The sequence below is a fragment of the Glycine soja genome, chromosome 18 (assembly GCF_004193775.1).
Source record: "Glycine soja cultivar W05 chromosome 18, ASM419377v2, whole genome shotgun sequence".
NCBI lineage: Eukaryota > Viridiplantae > Streptophyta > Magnoliopsida > Fabales > Fabaceae > Glycine > Glycine soja.
In genome coordinates this window covers 40,960,054-40,984,650 of record NC_041019.1, presented here as the reverse complement: position 1 = coordinate 40,984,650, position 24,597 = coordinate 40,960,054, and the positions used below count along the sequence as shown (strand labels likewise).

Here is a 24,597-nt window from a genome sequence, read left to right as displayed (position 1 = left end):
GAATTAGGCTTTAGTCTTTTCGAAAATTCCAAAATGCTTCTTCTCTGTTGGAGATCAGGAATGGTATTAATGCTTTAAATCCAAATGGAATTTTGAATGATTCCATGAATTTCCAAAGGCCCTTGCCAATTCCTCCCACTCCAATCCAGGTAACAGGTTCTAGCACAGGTTATATACAATTGCTGGGTAACAACTCATGCCAGGGAAGTATTGAGAGCAATGCATCATTTTCTACTGCTCAGCTACATCCTGAGTACTCCAATATAAGAACTGCGGATTGCAGATACCCTCAACAAGCGGCTGCTACTTTGTCAAGCCACACCCATCCTTATCAGCATGGGGATGTTGGTCGGCCCAAAAAGCTCAATAGGCATTTGGACTACAATCCTGGAAATGAATTAGTGACTCCCTTATATGTTAATCCAAGTGATGGTTACAGTGATGAAATTTTTGGTGGAAGGTCCACGCAAAAGGAAAGAAGAGTCTACTCTGAAAATCCTCTTTCACGCTTGGATGATCTAATCTATCAACAGGGTGAATCTTATGGAATTACTGACTCCCCTCATGGGATGCCCCATGCCTTATCTGATCCACAGTTGAACGAGAGTGGAGCAAGGTCTGGTTACATCTCGCAAAATGGATTTGGTCAATCTTTCTGCATTAACCTTGAAAAGTGTCAATTATCTTCAATTCTACCCCATAAAGTCTCACAGGTGAACCTTATGGAAAATCAGCATGAGTCCATTGTCCATCATCCTCAAATACAAAGTAAGACACCAAAAGTTGAGTCATCTGAGCCACACAAAAAGCAAGATTTGGCATCTTCTCCATTGCATTACATCTGAGCCTCATATGAATGATCCTGTTCATATGATGGATAGCATTATAACTGAAAAAAAGAACCTTGTTGTTCAAACTGAATTGAGTGGACCCAACTATGTTGCTGAGGATATTCAGGAAAATTCTGAAAAATTAGAATGGATGAAGTTAATTGAAGAAAAGAATCCAATTTTTATGGATAGCAAGGTTCATGAGGTGAAATCAACTGTCATTGATATGGGACATGTGCCTGAATTGCATCTTTTGGAGTCCTTCCCTGCTAATAACTTCAATGCTAAGATTAATATGCAAAAGAATTGGGAGCTACCTTCTGAGGGTATAGTTCCTGTTTCATCAGGCGTGATGGGCCTCTCTCTAAATAATCTAGTGGGAAGGGCCCGATCTGATCCTGACATGAGCCAAAGGACTAGTGATCACAAAAAATGTGCTTTGGCTGAAGGCCTGAATGGTGAACAAGGGAATGATTTTTCATTGACCAGAAATTTTGATTTAAATGCTCCAATTTTAAATTGTGAAGTAGGCTCTTGTGACAAATTTTCTCAAGGAGATCATATGTTCGAGCTGTCCACCCAGATTCTCTTAAAGCCGAACAAATTCAACCTTGTAAGAATCAGAGGGCTGCAGGTTTTCAAGAAAACCCTACTGTAAGCTCTGCAAGTTTGTATATGAACTCAGTGCAAATGTAAACATGCCATTGAATGACCAGGATAATTCAAGCAATATTATGTCTTTTAAAATTGCACCATCTTATCTTGATGACTTTATTATCGGCGCTGGTCAAATGGTGAGTCAGATTATCCCCGAATACTCTGCCTCTGGAATGTCGAAAGTTGAAGATAAAATTTCAGAACAATTAAGAAGGTGTAATGATGCAAATCGAGTGGAGCCGTTTGTTGTAGTAGAAGACATGAATGGTGTTGTTTGTCCATATATTTCAGAGGATGTTGGAAGTGTTGTATCCCTATCTCATACAGATGCTGAGAGCATCGTCCCTGAGTCTGAACCTGAGGTACGAAAAACTGAAATAAGATGTTTTATGATATTTTCTTTATGGCTTCCTGAATATTTTGTTTTTATTTACAGGATTTTAATGACAATCAAACAGAAAAAATGAATTCCTTTATGATGCAATGGTAGCAGAAATGGAAGCTAGCTTTATGGTTTACAGGTTGATCATCACTGAAATGTTTCAGTTCTGGTTTTTGCTTCAACTTTCAAGATCACATAAATGCGGCTATTAAGAATTGTTGATACCCAAGTCTTAGTTGATTAGATAATTGCCATGAATGAAATAATTTAATATACTCTTTCGATGGTGGTCAACGATTCAATTTAAGTTAAACAGTTTTTTCTTGAATCAGTGACACAAGATTCTGATGGGTTTTCGGTGTTAACCCACATTGTCATTGCATAATAACCCTTCTTATTCTTCAGCTCACACACTTTGGACACTATTGAATCTTTTGGAGTGTTGGCACCACAAGAATAAGAAACTTTAGAACCTGGAGGGAAGATCTTTATAACGAGTTTTCTCCGAGGATGTTCTGCTTTTGCCATTGGTTTGGTGGCCTACTATAATTGAAGTGAAAATATGAAAAACTGAGATGAATGAATCCCCAATGGAAGGAAAACAGTCTAGCCTTTAAAATATAATAATAATAATAATAATAATAATAATAATAATAATAATAATAATAATAATAATAATAATAATAATAATGACCAGTACAAGATAATAGACCGGGCAATCTTTAACGGTTATAATCTAATAATGACAACTTTAATAGATTTTATTTTGTATATATATTACACTTTTCTTAAATAAATTAAAAATGGATAAACATGCTGCATGCTATTTCACATCATAGATATTGTGTAATTCTGATATGTGTATTCCTGTAAATATATAAAGTGAGTCTGACTCGGGTTGCTTTTAATTGAATAAAATTATTAAAGGTTGTTTTTAATAGTTAATAGATGGAGATTTTTATGGCTAATACAAAGTTTATTTATGTAAAATCTACTCTTTCAATTTCAACTCAGACATAAAATATCATTTTTTAAAATCCTTAATTAATTTCTCGATTTGATTGTTTCATCAACTTTTTCATAAAAAAATTCTCATATTTTTGTTTAATTTAAATCATGTTTTACCTCTGAAGTTGTTTTGAAATTGTTTATTTGAACAAATTAGGTTTGTATCTCTTGAGTTTTTTTTTTCTAAAATTACGTATAATACCACCTTCTTTTTCTATCAGTGCACTAATCCCTCTATCTCTCACAAGTAGTTACTTATGAGTTTGAAAATATTACATGAATACCTTCTTGTATGTTACACTAACATCCTCTTGATGGGAAAGTAACTATAATGGGGAAAAAAGAGATGTTTGTGTAAGTGCACCAAACTTCTAGGATGGTTATATAATTATGTTTAAAGCTTAAAAATATTAATTACTTTATAACTTTCATTACATGGAACATAAAACATTACTGAATTGAGTAAATAATATAGTAATTAAATAAATTTTAATAATTTAAAATATTTATAATTTTATTCTTTAAATTTAGACTGCATCTTTCATTTTTTTTGAATTTGTACTTGAGTTTTTTAATTCTTAATTGCAACAATATATTTATTAAAAAATTATATTATTCATCAAATACTTTTTAATATATATCTCGACCACTTGCAATCTCTCACTATCTAACAAAGTTGTACTACATAAAAAGGTTAAAATATGTTTTTCACCCTCATACAATTAGAGATTTTTGAGTTTTATCTTTGTTCTTGTTAAAATTTTAGTATATTTTTTTGTCTCGAGCAAGATTTGAATATTTGAATCTATTTGTATAACTTTTTTTACATTCCTTATATACATAATCAAGGTAAAAAATGTTACATTTACATAAGTTCTTTTGTCACTTACATGGTTCTTTTATAGAAAGTTCTCTTTTACCTTTGGCTGCAAGGAAGCTTGAAATAAGGGGAGAAACTATTTGAGGATATGTATGTAATATAGAGGTTGGATCATTTATTACGGGGATTGAAAATACTTTTATCTCTCCTTGACTCTCTGGGCCAACTAATGGGAGCATGCATCTTCAGTCATGCTTAGCAATTACTAAACAAAAAGATCAAATCATCTTTTAAGAATATAAAAATTGACAAAGTTGAAAATATTGAAAATAGTAGAGAAAATACTCTATTCCCATCAAAAGCACATCAAACAGTTAGACTATTTAAATTATGCAAGCAGAAACACAAGGCAACAACAATTTTATATGCTGAAAATGAGACATAGATTAAAACAAATTGACTTTTTAATAAATTGATAAAAAGACCGCAAGGGGTCAAATAAACAAAGGAGAAAACAATGCAAATATGTTTAACATTTTTTTTTACACTAAAATATGTTTTCAGCCTCTAAGAAATATTGAAATTTTATGTTTGTTCCATAAGATATGAAAGATGAAGAGAAGACAAATTTAACCAAAAGCATTTGGATCTCTTGATATTCCTTTTAGTATCAGGATCCTGGGTGTGTGCATGTAGCAACCAAGGAAATATATATGGTTGAAATATAAAAGTTTTTGATAATGAGAAATAAAGTGAAATTGTCTTTAAAAATAATTATTTAGCAGTTATTTGTACTCAATCGTTAAAAATTGATTTTTTTTTCCAAATTATGGCAGCAGATATAAAAACTTGAGGGTTTAAAAGCAAAAAGCTATAAAAATTACGAAGAAAAATTAAGTATTTAGCATCAGGCCCAGCCCCAGGTGCACTCAGTGCGCTACCTGCGCTCAGCGCGCCAGCAAGCACCTGTGCTTAGCGCACAACACGCGCTGAGCGAGCAGAGCGCGCTAAGCGCGAGTATGAAGACCTAAATCCCCTTCAGCAACTATAAAAAGAGAGTCAAGTCAAGGAGAAAGGACATACCGAGTCTCAAAGCACTCTCACACCTACCTAAAGCCTAAGAACTCTTCCTTAGGGAATTCTATTCGCTCTCTCATCATTTTTTCTATTCCTTTTTCCCATTCCTTCTCCTCCACCAATTCTTATACCCTCATTTCAGTGTAAGACCCTCAATGGCCATGAGAGCCTAAACCCCTAGTTAGGGTCTAGCAGGCCTAAAAAGCCAAAGAGATGTATGATGTACTTCATATTTATCAATGCAACATGTGTTTTCTATCCTATTGTCTTTTCCTATTTATATTTCATGCATTACTCATCTTTACAATAAGGGTTAGATGCTCAACGGAGGGTTAACTGTTAATAAAAATATAAAGAAAATATGCATGCATCAATTTTAAGGGTTAGGTGCTCGATAGAGGATAACTTCTAATAGAACAAAAAGAAAAGATATCATAAGGAAATCATTGTTAGACATAGGATGACAACATTATGCCTATGCATTAAAGCACACGCCTAGAATCAAAGCTTCATGCATTTTATCTATTGAATCATTACAAAGGCATTTGGGAGATAGGTAGGAAAAATAGGCTTGTCATCATGAGGCATGAGGGGCAAGTAATCGAATAGATGTGGGTAGGATAAATTCACCTAACTAGTAAAGAAAAATCCAAAAATCATACATCCTAGGCAAACAAGGCATGCTACGTCCCAACATTCTAATTCTATTGAATTTTCTAATTAATTATTTTGCTTTCTATTATTTTCTCTACCATTAGTTGTTATCTATTACTATTCTTGTACTTATTTTACACCATCCTTTATTTCTTCCCTTATGAATTGAAAATATACAATAAAAGTACAAAATAAAATCCTTGTGGAATTCGACACTCGGACTTCCGAGTTTTACTACTTGGACTTTTAGTGCACTTGTCAGACTGTTAACAAGTTTTTGGCGCAGTTGTCAGGGATTTTGTCTTTGTACTAGGTTGCCATACATTTTCAATTTGTAAGCAATAATTCTTTTATTCGTTATTTTTACAATTTTTCTTTTCCATTCTTTTCTTCCATAATTTGCTCGGTAGTTCTTGTTTTTGTGTATGCGAGCTTGAACTGTAGCTATAGATTTAGCTCTTATCAACTTGGAAATTGAAGCCACTTACAGGCGTAACAATACTACAAGAAAAAGAAAGGAAGAAGTCAAACCTCACCTCATCCCTCTCCACAAAGCTACATTCAAATGGAAGAGGAACATGCACAACGAATGACACTGGAGGACTACTCTGGTACAATAATTCCATAATTCTTCACAAGCATTGCAAGGCCGAAGGTTCAAGTGGCCAACATTTCTTATCCTCATTCTCTCATACAACCAATACAAGGAAACCTCTTCAACGGTCTACCAAATGAGGATCCTTATGCTCATCTAGCCACCTACATAAAAATTTGTAACATGGTAAAAATAGTCGGTGTCCCTGAAACTGCTATACGCCTTAATGTCTTTTTGTTTTTCTTTAGCAGGGGAAGCAAAAAGGTGGCTACACTCCTTTAAAGGTAATAGCTTGCGGACTTGGGAATAAGTCATAGAAAAGTTCCTAAAGAAATACTTCCCAGAGTCAAAGACTGCTAAAGGGAAGATGAAAATATCTTCATTCCATCATAGATTCTCCAAGATTGCAAGGCTACTGAGTAATCTGCTAAACAAAGATGTTGTTTTTAAATTTGATGAAGAATGTTCAGCAACATTTCAAACCCTGAAAAACATGCTCACAACTGCCCTACTAATGATCACACTTGATTGGAGCGAAGAATTTGAATTGATGTGTGATGCCAGTGACTATGCAGTGGGCACAGTCCTAGGACAAAAACAATACAAGACATTCCACGCCATTTACTATGGTAGCAAGGTTCTCAATGATGCATAGATGATTTATGCCACTATGGAGAAGGAGATGCTAGCTATTGTCTTTGCCTTGGAAAAATTCAGGTCATACTTGGTGGGGTCAAAAGTAGTGATTTTCATCGATCATTGTTGTGTCATCATTTTCTCATATTTCTTAACCCTTTTTGTCACAATTTTAATTACTGATTAGCCTTAATTGTCAATTAAATTATGCAGTTTTATCATTTGGGCCTACTGGATTAATTTTATGTTTTTAATTTAATTTCAGGAGAATTATAAGCAATTGGGCTTGAATCCAAAATTGGGCTTGGACTTGAAGAGAGCAGACTATTTTATTCTACCAAATCTTATCTTATCTAGACTTTATCTCATCTAGATATTATTTCATCTAGATCTTATCTTATCTTATCTTATCTAGATTTTGTTTTATCTTATCTTATCCAGATTTAATTTTATTTATGGGCTTGGACTTAAAACATATTTGTAAGCTTTGGGGCTGAGAACTATATAACAGCACCAAGGTTCTAGTTTTAGACTCACTTCTTTTAGTTTTAGTCACTTTTCGTTTTAGGGAGAAAGAATAATTTTAGGTTTTGCAATTCCAGTTTTTACTATTCACGTAGCAATAAAATTTCATTTTCTGCTTCATTATACAATTTTCATTTCTACTGATTAATGGAAGGCTAAATCTCCAGCGTTGTTTTCTCTTAAGGATCAAGCACAACTCTCTTTGAGGTTTTATTATTTCTATTGAATTCTGATCAGTTTTTCCTCTTCACCAATTACTCTATATTTGTTGTTATTAATACATGCATGCTTAGTGCTTGATTAATTGTCTCTGTGCTTAATTTACGTTCATGCTTAATGATCAGTTTCATTCATGATTAATTGGTGTATGTGTTGCTTAATAACATAATGAATGCCTTATGTTAAATTTCTCTTAGTAATTTAATTTAGGGTTGGATTAAGTGGTTGAATTGATAAAGGAGAAATTCTCGTAACCTAGGATAAGAGACTTGCTTGTGAATCAAGGGGAAACAACGTGTTTTAATTCTGATATTTTCTAATTAAATTTTGCTCACTGTTTAATTTACAAAAGCAAACAACCCCCCTCCAATTCGTTACTGTTTTATTACTATCTGTTATGAACGTTTGGTTGACCATTGCTCGTTGGGAGACGACCTAGGATCACTTCCTAGATACTGCATTTTTAATGTTTATTTGATTCGGATACGGCCTCGATCAAATTTGGCGCCGTTGCCGGGGAGCAGTGGGTCAAAGGTTCGTAATAGTGTTTAGTTATCTTATTTTGTGTAACGTTCGGTTTTGCATTTCAGTTGCATTCCCTGTTTAGCGACTGTTTTAGTGACTGATTCAGCGACTGTTTTAGCGACTGATTCAGTGACTGATTCAGCAGTTTTTTTTGCTGTGAACAGTACTGAACAGTGATTAGCGACTGGGAATTAGCGATGGATTTTGCAATTTAATTAGCAATTTTTTGTTTTGATAGTTAGAATTGTTATTTTTGGCTGATTTTTTGTGTGGTAGCTTCTTTTGATCCATATTTTGTGTGAAAAATACCAGGAGCACTTGGTGTGACATTATTTGAAAGAGACAAAAATTTTTGGAACTTGTTTTTAGCAAAACTTAAAACGGCCATAAATTTTGCTTCGGGTATCAGAACGACTATTATTATATATGAATTTGGGGTAGAAAAATATTTCCCATATTGTGGGAACTCGCTAAAGCTAGTTGGGGACTCCCAAACTCCAAAAATAAGTCATTTACTAAGTTTATTTTATTTTTCAAGTATTATTGTCCTATTTTTCTAAACTTTGCTTAGGTAGCTTTCACAGTTAGACTTTGAATTTTTGTTTGAAAATTTTTGTGCTATCTTTTCATGATTTTAGGGTGTTCCTCACAAAATTTCACCTCATTTTGATATCATTTGAGTATAGCTGTAGTTTTACCCCCCTGTTAGGTGCTGTTAAGAAACATATTATTTGTTGCATATAGTGCATGACTAGGGGCAATCCAGGTGATTTACAACCCTTTGATCCTGAAATAGATAGAACCTTTCATAAATTAGTTAGGCATAGTGTGCATCCTGGTCATTCTGTGCATTTTGAGCATTCTGAGCATTTTGTTGAGGGTGATTCTGAATATTTTGATTTTGAGCATTCCACTACTAATTTTTATACTGAGAACATGGCTCAACCTCCACCTCGTGAGAGGACTCTTAGGAGATGGTTGCACCTGATTTCACTTATGAAAGCTTGTGCATTCAATATCCTGATGAGGGTGTTCCATATGTTCTCAAGACTGGACTAATACATTTGCTGCCCAAGTTTCATGGTCTTGCAGGTGAAGATCCTCATAAACATCTTAAGGAGTTCCATATTGTTTGTTCCACCATGAAGCCCCCTGATGTCTAAGAAGATCATATCTTTCTAAAGGATTTTCCTCATTCTCCGGAGGGAGTGGCAAAAGATGGTTGTACTAACTTGCTCCCAGGTCTATTTTCAGCTGGGATGACCTTAAGAGGGTGTTCTTGGAGAAAGTATTCCCTTCATCTAGGACCACTGCCATCAGAAAAGACATTTCAGGCATCAGGAAACTTAGTGGAGAAAGCTTGTATGAGTACTGGGAAAGATTCAAGAAATTGTGTGCAAGCTGCCCTCACCACTAGATTTCTGAGCAACTCCTTCTTCAATATTTCTATGAGGGACTTAACAACATGGAGAGGAGTATGATTGATGCTGCCAGTGGTGGAGCTCTTGGTGATATGACCCATGCTGAGGCTAGGAATTTGATTGAGAAGATGGCTTCCACTCCTAACAATTCAGTTCAAGAAATGATGTTATTGTTCTTAGAGGAGTCCATGAGGTGGTCACGGATTCATAATCATCTACTGAAAATAAAAAGCTTGAAGGAAAACTGGATGCCTTGGTAAACCTAGTAACCCAGCTTGCCATGAATCAGAAATCTACACCTGTTGTAAGAGTCTGTTGTCTATGTTCTTCTGCAGATCACCATACAGATCTTTGTCCTTCTTTGCAGCAATCTGGAATCAATGAGCAACCTGAAGCTTATGCTGCAAACATTTATAATAGATCTCCTCAGCAGCAAAACCAACAACAGCAGAATAATTATGACCTTTCAAGCAGTAGATACAATCCAGGTTGGAGGAATCATCCAAATCTGAGATGGACAAGTCCTCCACAACAACAACAACCTGTCCCTCCTTACCAAAATGTTGCTGGTCCAATCAAGCCATATGTTCCTCCTCCAATACAGCAGCAGTCACAACAAAGACAACAAGCAATTGAGGCTCCTCCTCAACCTTACTTAGAAGAGTTAGTGAGGCAAATGACCATTCAGAATATGCAATTTCAGCAAGAGACAAGAGCCTCCATTCAGAGTCTGACAAATCAAATGGGGCAGATGGCTACTCAGTTGAACCAAGCTCAGTCCCAAAATTCTGACAAATTGCCTTCACAAACTGTGCAGAATCCGAAAAATGTGAGTGTCATCACCTTGAGGTCTGGCAACCAAATTCAAGTGCCTCCACCAGTAGCAGCACCTACACCTGAACCTGTCAAACTTTTTTCTACACCTGAAAAAGAGGATGAGATAGTTTCACAAAAGAGAAAGTTTCCTAACAAAAATTTTCATGCAGGTGGACCTTCTTCTAGTAATTCTGACTTACAGCAGCCTCCTATCCCTCTTCCATTCCTACCTAGAGCAATTCCAAATGAAAAGATAGAAGAAGCGGAAAAGGAGATCTTGGAGACCTTCAAAAAAGTAGAGGTGAACATACCTCTGCTAGATGCCATCAAGCAGATTCCAAGATATGCCAAGTTTCTAAAGGAGTTGTGCACCCACAAAAGGAAGCTCAAAGGAAATGAAAGGATTAGCATGCGCAGAAATGTGTCAGCATTAATAGGTAAATTTGTTCCTCACATTCCTGAGAAATGTAAGGACCCAGGTACTTTTTGTATACCTTGCATTATTGGGAACAATAAATTTGAGAATGCCATGCGAGATTTAGGAGCATCAGTTAGTGTCATGCCTCAGTCCATTTTCAATTCTTTATCTCTTGGACCTTGGCAATCTTTAGATGTGGTGATTCATTTGGCAAATAGAAGTGTTGCTTACCCTGCAGGTTTCATAGAGGATGTGCTAGTTCGGGTTGGTGAACTTATTTTTCCTGTTGATTTTTATGTTCTTAATATGGAAGAGGAATTTTTCCATGGTTCAGTTCCAATTATTTTAGGCAGACCATTTATGAAAACAGCCCGAACCAAGATAGATGTTTATGCTGGCACATTGTCTATGGAATTTGGTGATATTGTTGTTTATTTTAACATTCTTGATGCCATGAAACATCCATCTGAGGATCATTCTATTTTTCGTGTTGAGATAATTGATCAGATTGTTGATGATTATATTTTTTATTTTGATTATGTTCTTCATGGTAGGAAACATCCATTTTTATTTGATCTGCATACTTGTCATTCCTTATGCATTGAATCTGAATCTAATTTTGAATTTGATCCTGAATCTGATTTTTATGCTGAGAGTGAATTTGAATTTGAGTATGGTGTTGTACCTCTTGATGTTGATTTTTTAGAGTCAGAATGCACTAACTATGTTGCAGGAAGTACATATACTTCTGACTTGCTTTATGAGGTACAGGCTGAGGAACCTTCTTTTTCTCCTACCCTGGTTCCTCCCATTGTTCAACCACCACCCACACCAGAGTTGAAGCCCTTACCAGCAATCCTCAAATATGCTTACTTGGAGGACGAGGAAAAATTTCCAGTAATCATCTTTGCCTCCCTTGCTGCTGAGCAAGAGGAAAAGTTGTTGCTAGTTCTCAAGAAGCACAAGAAGGCCATTGGATGGACTTTAGCCGACATTCCTGGTATTAGCCCATCTACTTGCATGCATAGGATACTTTTAGAGGATGAAGCTAAGCCAGTGAGGCAGCCACAGTGGTGACTCAACCCCGTCATTCTAGATGTGGTGAAAAAAAGGAAGTGACCAAGCTCTTACAAGCTGGAATCATCTACCTCATTTCTGACAGCCAATGGGTGAGTCCAGTCCAAGTGGTTCCTAAGAAGACAGGCCTCACAGTGATCAAGAATGAAAAGGATGAGCTTATTCCCACAAGAGTGTAGAACAGCTGGCGAGTCTGCATTGATTATAGGAGGCTAAATCAGGTAACCAGAAAAGATCATTTTCCCCTGCCTTCCATTGATCAAATGCTTGAGCGCTTGGCAGGTAAGTCTCATTACTGTTTTCTTGATGGTTATTCTGTTTATTTACAAATTCATATTGCTCTTGAGGATCAAGAAAAGACCACATTCACCTATCCCTTTGGCACTTTTGCCTACAGGAGGATGCCCTTTGGCCTATGCAACTCCCCTGGTACCTTCCAGCGGTGTATGCTTAGCATTTTCAGTGATTTTTTAGAGACTTGCATAGAGGTGTTTATGGACGATTTTACTGTTTATGGATCCTCTTTTGATGCATGTTTGGATAGTCTGGATAGAGTTCTTACTAGATGCATTGAAACTAACCTTGTGCCGAATTTTCAAAAATGTCACTTCATGGTAGAACAAGGTATAGTTTTAGGGCATATCATTTTCAGTAGGGGCATAGAGGTAGACCCAGCAAAAATAGATGTTATTTCACAATTGCCTTACCCCTCTTACGTGCGAGAGGTTCGTTCTTTTCTTGGTCATGCAGGGTTTTATAGGCGCTTTATCAAGGATTTTAGCAAAGTGACCTTTCCACTATCCAATCTGCTGTAAAAGGAGGTGGAGTCTGATTTTGATGACTGGTGCAAAGAGGCTTTTGATTGCCTCAAGCGTGCGGTGACTACCACCCCTATCATTCAGGCACCTGATTGGACAACCCCGTTTGAGCTAATGTGCGATGCATCCAATTACGCATTGGGGGCTATCCTTGCTCTAAAGATTGATAAGCTACCTCGGGTGATCTACTATGCCTCCAGAACTTTGGATGATGCTCAAGCAAATTACACTACCACAGAGAAGAAGCTATTAGCGATAGTTTTTGCTCTTGAAAAATTTCGTTCATATTTGCTTGGTACTCGTGTTATTGTTTATACTGACCATGCAGCTCTAAAGTACCTGTTGAAGAAGGCTGAATCAAAGCCTTGATTGATCAGGTGGATGCTTTGGCTCCAAGAGTTTGATTTGGAGATTTGTGATCGAAGCGGTGCACAGAACCTCGTGGCTAACCATCTGAGTAGGATTGAGCGTGCGTCTGAGGACTCACCCATTCAGGATGATTTTCCGGATGACCATTTGTACATTCTGTATAGTATTTCTTATTCCTTCCCCACTCCTTGGTTTGCTAATATTGTGAATTATTTGGTTGCTTCTGTTTTTCCTCCCTTCGCATCTAAAGCTCAAAATGATAAAATTAAGAGCGATGCTAAGCATTATATTTGGGATGACCCCTATTTGTGGAAGTTGTGTAGTGACCAGGTTATTAGGAGATGCATTCCAGACCATGAGATTGACTCAGTCCTGTAATTCTGTTATTCTTCTGCACCAGGTGGCCATCTTGGCATACAGAGGACAGCTCGCAAGGTGCTTGACTGCGGTTTCTATTGGCCCACCATCTTCAAGGATGCGTGGAGAATCTGTAGCACTTGTGAGCCTTGTTAGAAAGCAGGCAGCTCACCTTCATGGAGACAACAAATGCCTCAACAACCCATGTTATTCTGTGAGGTGTTTGATGTCTGGGGTATAGATTTTATGGGGCCTTTCCCCGTCTCTTTTGGTTTTGTTTATATACTCCTTTTTGTTGATTATGTTTCAAAATGGGTGGAAGCCAAACCCACCAGAACTAACGATGCTAAGGTTGTTGTGGATTTTGTTAGATCTAATTTGTTTTGCAGGTTTGGAATCCCTAGAGCCATCGTTAGTGATCAAGGCACCCATTTTTGTAACTAATCCATGTATACCTTGCTCAAAAAGTATGGGGTCGTGCATAGAATTTCCACACCATACCACCCCCAAACTAATGGGCAGGCTGAGATTTCAAACAAGGAGATAAAAAGGATCTTGGAGAAGATTGTGCAGCCGAACAGAAAGGATTGGAGCACCAGGCTAGATGATGCTCTTTGGGCGCATAGGACTGCCTACAAAGCACCCATAGGAATGTCTCCTTATCGGGTTGTCTTTGGCAAGGCATGTCATCTTCCTGTAGAGATAGAGCACAAAGCCTACTGGGCTATAAAGACCTGCAACTTCTCTATTGATCAAGCTGGAGAGGAAAGGAAGTTGCAACTAAGTGAGCTAGATGAGATCCATTTAGAAGCCTATGAGAATTCCAAATTCTACAAGGAGAAGACCAAGAAGTTCCATGACAGCTTGATAGCTAAGAAAGACTTCGTGGTTAGACAGAAAGTTTTGTTGTATAACTCTAGGCTCAAGCTCATGAGTGGTAAGTTGAGGTCAAAGTGGATTGGTCCTTTTGTGGTGACTATTGTTTTTCTTTATGGTACAGTTGAGATCAAAAGTGAATCCACAGATAAAGGCTTCAAGGTCAATGAACACCGGCTGAAACCATTTCTCACAAATCCTTTCTTAGTGGATGTAGTGGTGGAGGAGACCTCCTTACTTCACCCCACTTCTCTTCCTCCATGACTTAGGGAGTTTTCTTTTTCTGTTTCCTTCTTTACTTTTATTGCACTTGTCCAAATTTATTGATTGCTTTGATTGTTCTTGATCTTATGATTGTGCTACATTGAGGACAATGTGTTGTTTAAGTGTGAGAGGGGGGGAGAAGATTGTTCTTTAATTTTGTTGGGTATTCTAGTTTAATTTTATTAGGTTTTCTAGTTTAATTTTGGTTTTATGTTTTGTGTACAACATTGCATGTTCTCTTTGAATTATAGGTTATGTACAGGTAATGGGTAATTGTTTTTGAAATAGGAGTTTCTTGGCATTTTGTGAATTGAATCCTTGTTTTTCTCTACATGTCAAGTGAGTTTTGAAAGTTCGAGCCATCATCATTTATTTTATTCGATGTGTTTTGCCCCATTGATTATAGCCTTGGCTTGACTCTTGTTGATACTTCTTGCTTAACATGCATGTTGGGAGATGATTTAGGCATTTTGTTCTTACAAGCCTCTAGCCAAATGAGCCTACCTTGAATTAATTCCTTTGATAGCCCCTTTGAGCCTATGTTCCCCTTCCTTTGTTTTGAAGCTCATTACAAGCCTTAAGTGAAAAACAATGATTTCACCCTACCCTTAAGGAATTTTGGAGCTTTGGAATTGTTTTGGGAATAAGTGTGAGGGGGGGGGGGGTATGTTTCATTGGATGATATGTTTTTATTGGCCATGCTTGATGATGTATACATATATTGCCTAATTGTTGCTCTATTTTTCAAATGCTTTCAATTACTATTGTTCATGTTCAAAAAAAATTGAAAAAAAAATAGAAAAAGAACGTGGTTGAATAAATGAGGTCTTAGTTTGAAGACTTGAATTGGTTTGAGGACTCGGTTGATTTTGTTTTGGGTCACTTTTTAGAGCTTAATTTGTAATTTTGGTTTTGGGGTTTATTACTTTTTCTTACTTCCTACTTATTCCCCATTGCTCCTCTATTTCTTTGGGTTTTAGCTACCATCCCATACTTTCATCTACCTTGTCCTTGGCCCTATTACAACCTTACAAGATCTTTTGATCCTCATGTGCATGTGCTTGTGATGTGGTTGTTAATTTTACAGTCTTGCCAAGTCTATGTGGTGTTTGTTTTCATGGGTGCTATGAGAGTAAACAGTAGCCTAGACACTTGAGAGATAGAGTGCATATCTTGTGAGGATTTATCACTTTTCATTCTTGAGCTGATTGTTTATCTTGTCGTGTTTGAGATGCTTGGATAATTTTCATGACGACCTTGACTCTTTAACTCTTTACGTGTTGGATGTTACCCATTCTTTTCATTCCTTGAGATTCATTGAGAAACATGGCATATCTGTTGTGTCTGTTTGTTTCTCTTTAATGTCTCTAGATTTGTCCCTTGCTTTGTTTTTTTTATTTTGCCCAGGAGTGCAAAAGGCTAAGTGTGAGGGGATTTGATGTGTCATCATTTTCTCATATTTCTTAACCCTTTTTGTCACCATTTTAATTACTGATTAGCCTTAATTGTCAATTTAATTATGCAGTTTTATCATTTGGGCCTACTGGAATAATTTTGTGTTTTTAATTTAATTTCAAGAGAATTATAAGCAATTGGGCTTGAATCCAGAATTGGGCTTGGACTTGAAGAGAGCAGACTATTTTATTCTTCCAAATCTTATCTTATCTAGATTTTATCTCATCTAGATCTTATCTTACCTTATCTTATCTAGATTTTATTTCATCTAAATATTATTTCATCTAGATTTTGTTTTATCTTATCTTATCTAGATTTTATTTTATTTATGGGCTTGGACTTAAAACAGATTTGTAAGCTTTGGGGTTGAGAACTATATAACAGCACCAAGGTTCTAGTTTTAGACTCACTTCTTTTAGTTTTAGTCACTTTTCGTTTTAGGGAAAAAGAATAATTTTAGGTTACACTAACATCCTTTGGGGCAAAATACATGAATACCTTCTTGTATGTTACACTAACATCCTCTTGATGGGAAAGTAACTATAATCGGAAAAAAAGAGATGTTTGTGTAATTGCACGAAACTTCTAGGATGGTTATATAAATATGTTTAAAGCTTAAAAATATAATTGCTTTATAACTTTCATTACATGGAACAAAAAACGTTACTGAATTGAGTAAATAATATAGTAATTAAATAAATTTTAATAATTTAAAATATTTATAATTTTATTCTTTAAATTTAGACTGCATCTTTCATTTTTTTGAATTTGTACTTGAGTTTTTTAATTCTTAATTGCAATAATATATTTATTAAAAAATATATTATTCATTAAATAATTTTTAATATATATCTCAACCACTTGCAATCTCTCACTATCTCACACAGTTGGACTACATAAAAAAGTCAAAATATATTTTTCACCCTCATAAAATTAGAGATTTTTGAGTTTTATCTTTGTTCTTGTAAAAATTTTAGTATATTTTTTTGTTCTTATAAAATTAAAATATTTTTTTGTCTCCAGCAAGATTTGAAATTTGAATCTATTTGTATAACTTTTTTTACATTCCTTATATACATATTCAATGTAACAAATGTTAAATTTACATAAGTTTTTTTGTCACTTTCATGGTTCTTTTATAGAAAGTTCTCATTTACCTTTGGCTGCAAGGAAGCTTGAAATAATGGGAGAAACTATTTGAGGATATGTATGTAATATAGAGGTTGGATCAATTATCACAGGGATTGAAAATACTTTTATGTCTTTCCTGACTCTCTGGGCCAACTAATGGGAGCATGCATTTTCAGTCATGCTTAGCAATTACAAAACAAAAAGCTCAAATCACCTTTTGAGAATATGAAAATTTAAAAAGGTGAAAACATTGAAAGTAGAAGAGAAAATACTCTATTCCCATCAACAAGCACATCAAACAGAAGAGTAGACTATTTAAATTATGCAAACACAAACACAAGACAACAGCAATTTTATATGCTGAAAAGGAAACATAGATTAACACAAATTGACTTTTTAATACATTGATAAAAAGACCGTAAGGGGTCAAATAAACAAAGGAGAAAACAATGCAAATGTGTTTAACATTTTTTTTTACACTAAAATATGTTTTCAGCCTCTAATAAATATTTAGATTTTATGTTTGTTCCATGAGATATGAAAGATGAAGAGAATACAAATTTAACCCAAAGCATTTGAATCACTTGATATTCATTTTAGTATAAGGATCTTCGGTGTGTGCATGTAGCAACCAAAGAAATATATATGGTGGAAATATAAATGCCTTATAGGATTTAACTAAAGCAGTATAATTGTGAATTTTGTCATTGTTGACTGCTACATTATTGATCTCTTGGCATTATTAATGGTTTAGTGTTAGCAATTTTGGGTCATACTCATTACTGCTAAATAAATGTGTTTTTGTTAGTGAGAAATAAAGTGAAATTGTCTTTAAAAATAATTATTCTGCATTTATTTGTGCTTAATTGTTAAGAAGAATAAAAATTGGAGAGATTAAAAGTAAAAAGCTATAGAAATTACGAAGAAAAATTAAGGATTTAGCATCAGGCTTGGCCCAAGGCACGCTCAGTGCACAACACGTGCTGAGCTAGAAAACATGCACCTGCGCTGAGCGAGCAGAGTGCGCTATGCGTGAGTACGAAGGCTCGAATCCACTTCAGCAACTATAAAAAGAGAGTCAAGCCAAGAAGAAAGAACACAACGAGTCTCAGAGCACTCTCACACCAGTTGGATCGAGTGGCCTCAAAATAATTAAGAAGGGGGGTTGAATTAATTATTCCTAAACCTTTACTAATTAAAAATTTACTCTTCTAAGGTTTTTACTTATGTTGTTAAGAGAATAAGAAGTAGAAGAGAAACTTAACCAAAAGTAAAAGCAGAAATTAAAATGCACAACGGAAAGTAAAAGAGTAGGGAAGAAGGAGACAAACACACAAGAGTTTTTATACTGGTTCGGCAACAACCCGTGCCTACATCCAGTCCCCAAGTGACCTGCGGTCCTTGAGATTTCTTTCAACCTTGTAAAAATCCTTTTACAAGCAAAGATCCACAAGGGATGTACCCTCCTTTGTTCTCTTTGAACCTAATGGATGTACCCTCCACAAGAGATGTACCATCTCTTGTTCTCAGTCAACAACCCAAGTAGATGTACCCTCTACTTGTACCACAAAGGATATACCCTCCAATGTGTTAAGACAAAGATCTCAGGCGGTTAAACCTTTGATACTTTCTGAATGAGGATACAAAAGAATTCTCAGGCGGTTAGTCCTTTGAATACTTTTGTATAAGGGAAAGGGAAGAATCAAAAGAATTCTCAGACTGTGTCGTTTTGAATTCTTTGACAAGGGAGAAGGGAGACACAAAAGAATTCAGGCGGTTAGTCCTTTGTTCTTTTGGAAAAGGGAGAAGAGAGACACTAAAAGAATTCAGGCGGTTAGTCATTGGCGAATTCTTTTTGGCAAAGGGAGAAGAGAATGAAAAGATGAATAGCACAAGTTTTCAAGGTTTAGAAAACCAGAAAACTTCAGAAAGCTTTTGGTACAAAAAAGAAGAAGAAGTTCAAAGAGATTCAAGGCTTGTAAAGGATTGTCTGAATAAGTGTTCAAGATGCTTGAAAAATGCAAAACAAAGCCTTGCTTTTATAGACTCTTCATGTCTGGTCACGAGAACCATTTAGAAGAGTTATGACTTTTAGAAAAACTTAAAACCAATTTGAAAAAGTCAAAAAACTATTTGAAGAGTTACATCATTTGATTTTATTCAAAAACAATCACTAGTAATCGATTACCAAATTAGTGTAATCGATTACACAAAGCTTTTATGTGAAAGGATGTGTCTCTTCACTTTTGAATTTGAATTTCAACGTTCAAAGGCACTGGTAATCGATTACCAAAATATTGTAATCGATTACAGCTTTTTGAAATTAATTGGAACGTTGTAAATTCAATTTGAAAACTTTTTCAAAACAATTTTGCTACTGGTAATCGATTACAACAATCTGGTAATCGATTACTAGAGAGTAAAAACTCTTTGGTAAACATGTTTTGAGAAAAAACCATGTGCTACTCAGTTTTTGAATAAACCTTTTCATACTTATCTTGATTAAGTCTTCTCTTGATTCTTGAATCTTTATCTTGATTCTTGGAAGCTTGATCCTTGAATCTTGATTCTTGATTCTTGAAATCAACTTTCCTCTTGAATCTTGAAGTGTTCTAGATTCTATCTTGAACATCTTGAACTCATTCTCTGATTGACCTTTGAGCTTTTTGTCATCACCTTTGTCATCATCTTTTGTTATAATCTTTGTTATCATCAAAACATCTTTGAATCAATCTTGATTCATCATGAAGCTTTGCTTCTACAACACCTACCTAAAGCCTGAGAACTCTTCCTTAGGGAATTCTCTTGTTTCTCTCATCATTTTTTCTATTCCCTTCTTCCATCCCTTCTCCTCCACCAATTCTTATACCCCATTTCAGTGTAAGGCCCTCAATGGCCAAGAGAGGCTAAACCCCTAGTTAGGGTGTCACAGACCTAAAATGCCATGGAGATGTATGACGCCTCCATATTTATCAATACAACAAGTATTTTCTATCCTATTGTCTTTCCTTATTTATATTTCATGTATTACTCATATTTACATTATGTTAGGGGTTAGATGCTTGACAGAGGGTAACTCTTCATAAAAATATAAAGAAAATATGCATGCATCAGTTTTAGGAGTTAGACGCTCGACAGAGGATAACTTCTAATAGAACAAAAAGAAAAGATGTCATAAGGAAATCATTGCTAGACAAAGGATGACAACATTATGCTTATGCATTAAAGCACACATCTAGAATCAACGCTTCATGCATTTTATCTATTGAATCTTTACAAAGGCATTTGGGAGATAGGTAGGTAAAATAGGCTTGTCATCGTGAGACATCAGGGGCAAGTAATCAAATAAATGTGGGTGGCATAAATTCACTTAATTGATAAAGAAAAATCCAAAAATCATACATCCTAGGCAATAAAAGACATGCTAGGTCCTACTCTAGTACAACAACTCCACAATTCTACACAAGCATTGCAAGGTCGAAGGTTCAAGCGGCCAACATTTCTTATCCTCATTCTCTCATAACTTTTTCTTCTCCATTTTTTTCTTCCATAATTTGCAAGGTAGTGCTTATTTTTTTGTATGCGAGGTAGAACTGCAGTTGGAGATTTAGCTCCTATCAACATGGAAATTGAAGCCACTTGCAGGCGTAACAACGCTGCAAGAAAAAGAAGGGAACAAGAAGCACAAAGAAGAAGTCAAACCTCACCTCCTCCCTCTCCACAAAGCTACATTCAAATGGAAGAGGAACATGCACGACAAATGACGCTAGAGGACTACTCTAGTACAGCAACTCCACAATTCTTCACAAGCATTGCAAGGTCGGAGGTTCAAGCGGCCAACATTTCTTATCCTCATTCTCTCATAACTCTTCCACGGTCTACCAAATGAGGATCCCTATGCTCATCTAGCCACCTACATAGAAATGTTCTAATATCTGTTTTCTCTTATGAAGATCTTCAAAATATGAAGGAGGAATACCATGGGCTTGAAAGGCATGAAGGTTCTCAACAACTCAGAATATGTTTAGTTCCTTTGGGTGAATTTGAAGAGACATCATCGTTAGAGGTAAGTGCTGTTCGGCATAGTGATCCCGATTACCAATATGTTGTTGTCGTGAACGGCATGGGAGACCCTACTTGGACAAACATTGGTGGGAAAAGTTTGACAAATGAAACCAGTCCATTTGGGACAGAATTGAATTTGGCTCCAGTTTTTTCAAAAATTCCAAATGCTTCTTCTCTGTTCGAGATCAAGGATGGTATTAATGCAACAGGTTATATACAATTGCTCGGTAACAACTGATGCCAGGGAAGTATTGAGAGCAATGCATCGTTTGCTACTGCTCAGCTACATCCTCAATACTCCAATATAAGAACTGCGGATTGCATATACCCTCAATAAGTGGCTGCTACATTGTCAAGCGACTCCCATCCTTATCAGCATGGGGATGTCGGTCGGCCCAAAAAGCTCCATAGGCATTTGGACTAAAATCTTGGCAATGAATTAGTGACTCCCTTGCATGCTAATCCAAGTGATGGTTACAGTGATGAAATTTTTGGTGGAAGGTCCATGCAAAAGGATAGAAGAGTCTACTCTGAAAATCCAATGACTCAGGGTCTTCTATGGAGTAGCCTTTGCATTATCGACAGTGTGAGGAGGGTGGCAGCAGAAAGCCCATCACTTATCAATGGTGTGGTCCAACTTGTTGTAGTGATTGCACATATCATCATGATCGACACTCTAGGATAAAAGTGCACAGGATCAACAGGTGGAGGCATATCAAACATAGGTTGTTCAACTTGGGGATAGTGGGTGACTCCAAAATTTGATCTTGGTAGAATATTCCAAAGGTAAACTAAAGAGAGCCAACAACATGAAAGTGCTATGCTGCTCAAATTCCTAGGCCGATGTCTCTATAGGGGAAAATATTCTTTGAAATCATAGAGAACCCATCAAATTTCTCTAAATAAGCAAACATGGGGCTTTCACACTTTTGAGGGGCAATGACACATTGACACTTGCGATGTAGGGGAAACCCATAAAGATATTGAATGCTATTGGCATGAAGAACCTTGGCCTGCTCCCAAATTCAGTCTTAAATTTAGTGTCGTGAGCATGAAATATCTTCTTCAAGATGAGATGAATCTTGGATTTATCGATGCTACATAGTTGGGTGCCAATCTTAGTCGACCTAGAGTGCATGGCAAGAAAGACAAAGTCAGCTTAGGTAGTGAGGTAGGTCATATAGTCTAGGGTTTTCCAACCAACCATAGTCAGTGACGCTTGTAGGTCAAATTTACTGACTAAAAACTTATTTAACCCTTAAAAAAAATACTACGGAATCAACTTGATGATACTCATCGAGAACCAACAGTAGTGTATTGATGAAGTCCTTTCCATAATCAATCAATTTGGGGTTAATTGCTTGATAAATTGTAATCCGTGCTGCTTTATTACGTAATAATAAAATGTTTTTCAAAGTCATGTCAAGAACATCAAGGAGATACGGAACACAACAAACATAACATAACAGAATTGTCTTATTATTGAGGAGTAATCTTACAACTCAAAATAGAAACAGTAGAAACTTCTTACGTGAAATTGAATAGATACTTTATACATAAAAATGAATAAACCAGGTAATTAAATGAAACTATTGAAGAGGGGTAATGTCCATGTTGCTCATAATGACCCTTATTGGCATAGCTTTCTTGACTTGTGGTGAGAAGCTATTTTGAATCAGCACATAAAAATATTGCTCCTTTTTGTGAGATGATTACACACTTGACTTCTTTCATTTGGACACACATGTAATTCCCTCTTGCAAATCTTGTTTGTCTCTTCTTCCTCACGCATCCACTTCTCCTTCATAGTTTTCCAATTGACCTCAAAACCCTCGGGGATCCTTGTTGCAGTTCTATGAACCTCACTCCTTGGAGGGTATTGCAATGCATAAGACAACACCAGCCTCACATCATCCACAAACTCATAAGCTTCTGAGTAATCCGAATTCTTCAACTTTGACTCAATATCCTCCAAACCCTTTGGTTTTTTCATGGCTTCAGACTTATCAAGAACGTACAAAATCTTTGGATGAAGAACATCCTTCTGTAAAGCCCACGCATCTCTTCCTACCATCAAACGCTTCAACATCGCCCAGCATTGCATCTTCTTGCAACGGTACATCGTCATTACGTGCTCCACCTTTCGCTTCTTCTTCTCTCTGTTCTTGCACTCCACACACACAGTATCCTCCTTCTTTTTCTTCGACTCACATACTCCCGACGGGTTTTTAGTGCTAACCCATGTTGCCATTTCGGTTCTTGAAATTAATTCTTGAATCAGTGACAGAAGATTCTGATGGGTTTTCGGTGTTAACCCACATTGTCATCGCATAATAACCCTTCTTATTTTTCAGCTCACACACTTTGGAACCTGGAGAGAAGATCTTTACTTTGTTAGAATTTATGTCTCATTTGAGAGGCATGTGACTTATGTAGGGACTAATAAGTAAATAATTAATGATTAAGGACTAAATTGTAATTGGACTTAATAGGAGAAGTTTCTAGGGTTAACTGCTACTTGATGGGAGTAGTGATTATAAAAGGGGCTTAATACCCACTAACGTAAAATAAGGTCCCCTTCCTGACCAGAAAAATGCTCTCTCTCACTCATAGCCATCACGAACGGAGAGAGGCAGAAAAGAAAGGTCAAGGGAAGTGAAATTTTATTTCTCTCTTCTTTCAAGAAAATCAAAGTACACTGGAGAGAAGTTCCTATGGAGAAAGGTACAAGTCTTCCTATGGAGAAATGTACACATCATTATCTATTGTTGTTTATTGATTGTTTGTGAGAACCATAGGTTTCAAGATCCTGTTGTTTCCTATCATTGATAGTCTAGGAAACCCCTTAAGAAATTTTTACATGTGGTATCAGAGCATGTGTTATGAAATTTATGATTCTCCAAGAATGATTTAATTTTTCCCAATTATGCATGAACCCTAACTATGAAATTTAGGGATAATTTAATTTCATCAAATTATGCATCAAACCTAATTATGAAATTTAGGGATTTTAATTTGTGTTACATGTATTTTTAATTAATGTTTTAATAACGTGTCTTTCACGTTAATTATGTTTTTCCACTGCAAAGTATGAGATTTTGTATGAAAGGAATATACAAAAATTTCAAAAGAAAGCTTCTGCTGCATTTTTTTTAATGGAGAAAGCTTTTACTTTTAATGGAGGAAGCTGCCCAGATTTAATTCCATTAAGGTTATTTATATATTCATGAAGAAAGCATTCACGGGCTTGCTTCCTTTTAATTCCCAATGTTTTGAAAAAGTCATATAATGTGAGAAAGCCATGTTACTGTGAGCGTAAGTTTCAACTTTTGAAAAGCACTAGCACGTATGTTATGTTGATTACAGGGTATAAATATTATGTAAATTTGGAAAAAGCCATTGTGGCTGCCACTATCTATTTATAATGGAGAAAGAAAGCGTGAGTTGCAATTCCAATTCATTGAAAAAGCTGCGTTGCATTACGTTCCTAGAAGAGGGAAGATAAGAAATTTTGGATATTGCTATTTGCAACCCATTTTGCTATTTTCAGTCTCACTTGTGTTTTTTTTTCTGGAAATTATTATTAAACGTAATTGAAGGAT

At 35.9% G+C, this 24,597-nt stretch overlaps 1 non-coding gene across 1 annotated transcript; it reads right to left on the bottom strand.

Moving 5' to 3' along the window:
- Nucleotides 1-9,240: 9,240 nt before the first annotated feature.
- Nucleotides 9,241-9,347, bottom strand: LOC114397786. The gene has a single exon (XR_003663410.1). It is a non-coding gene; the product is annotated as a small nucleolar RNA R71 (small nucleolar RNA).
- Nucleotides 9,348-24,597: the final 15,250 nt, after the last annotated feature.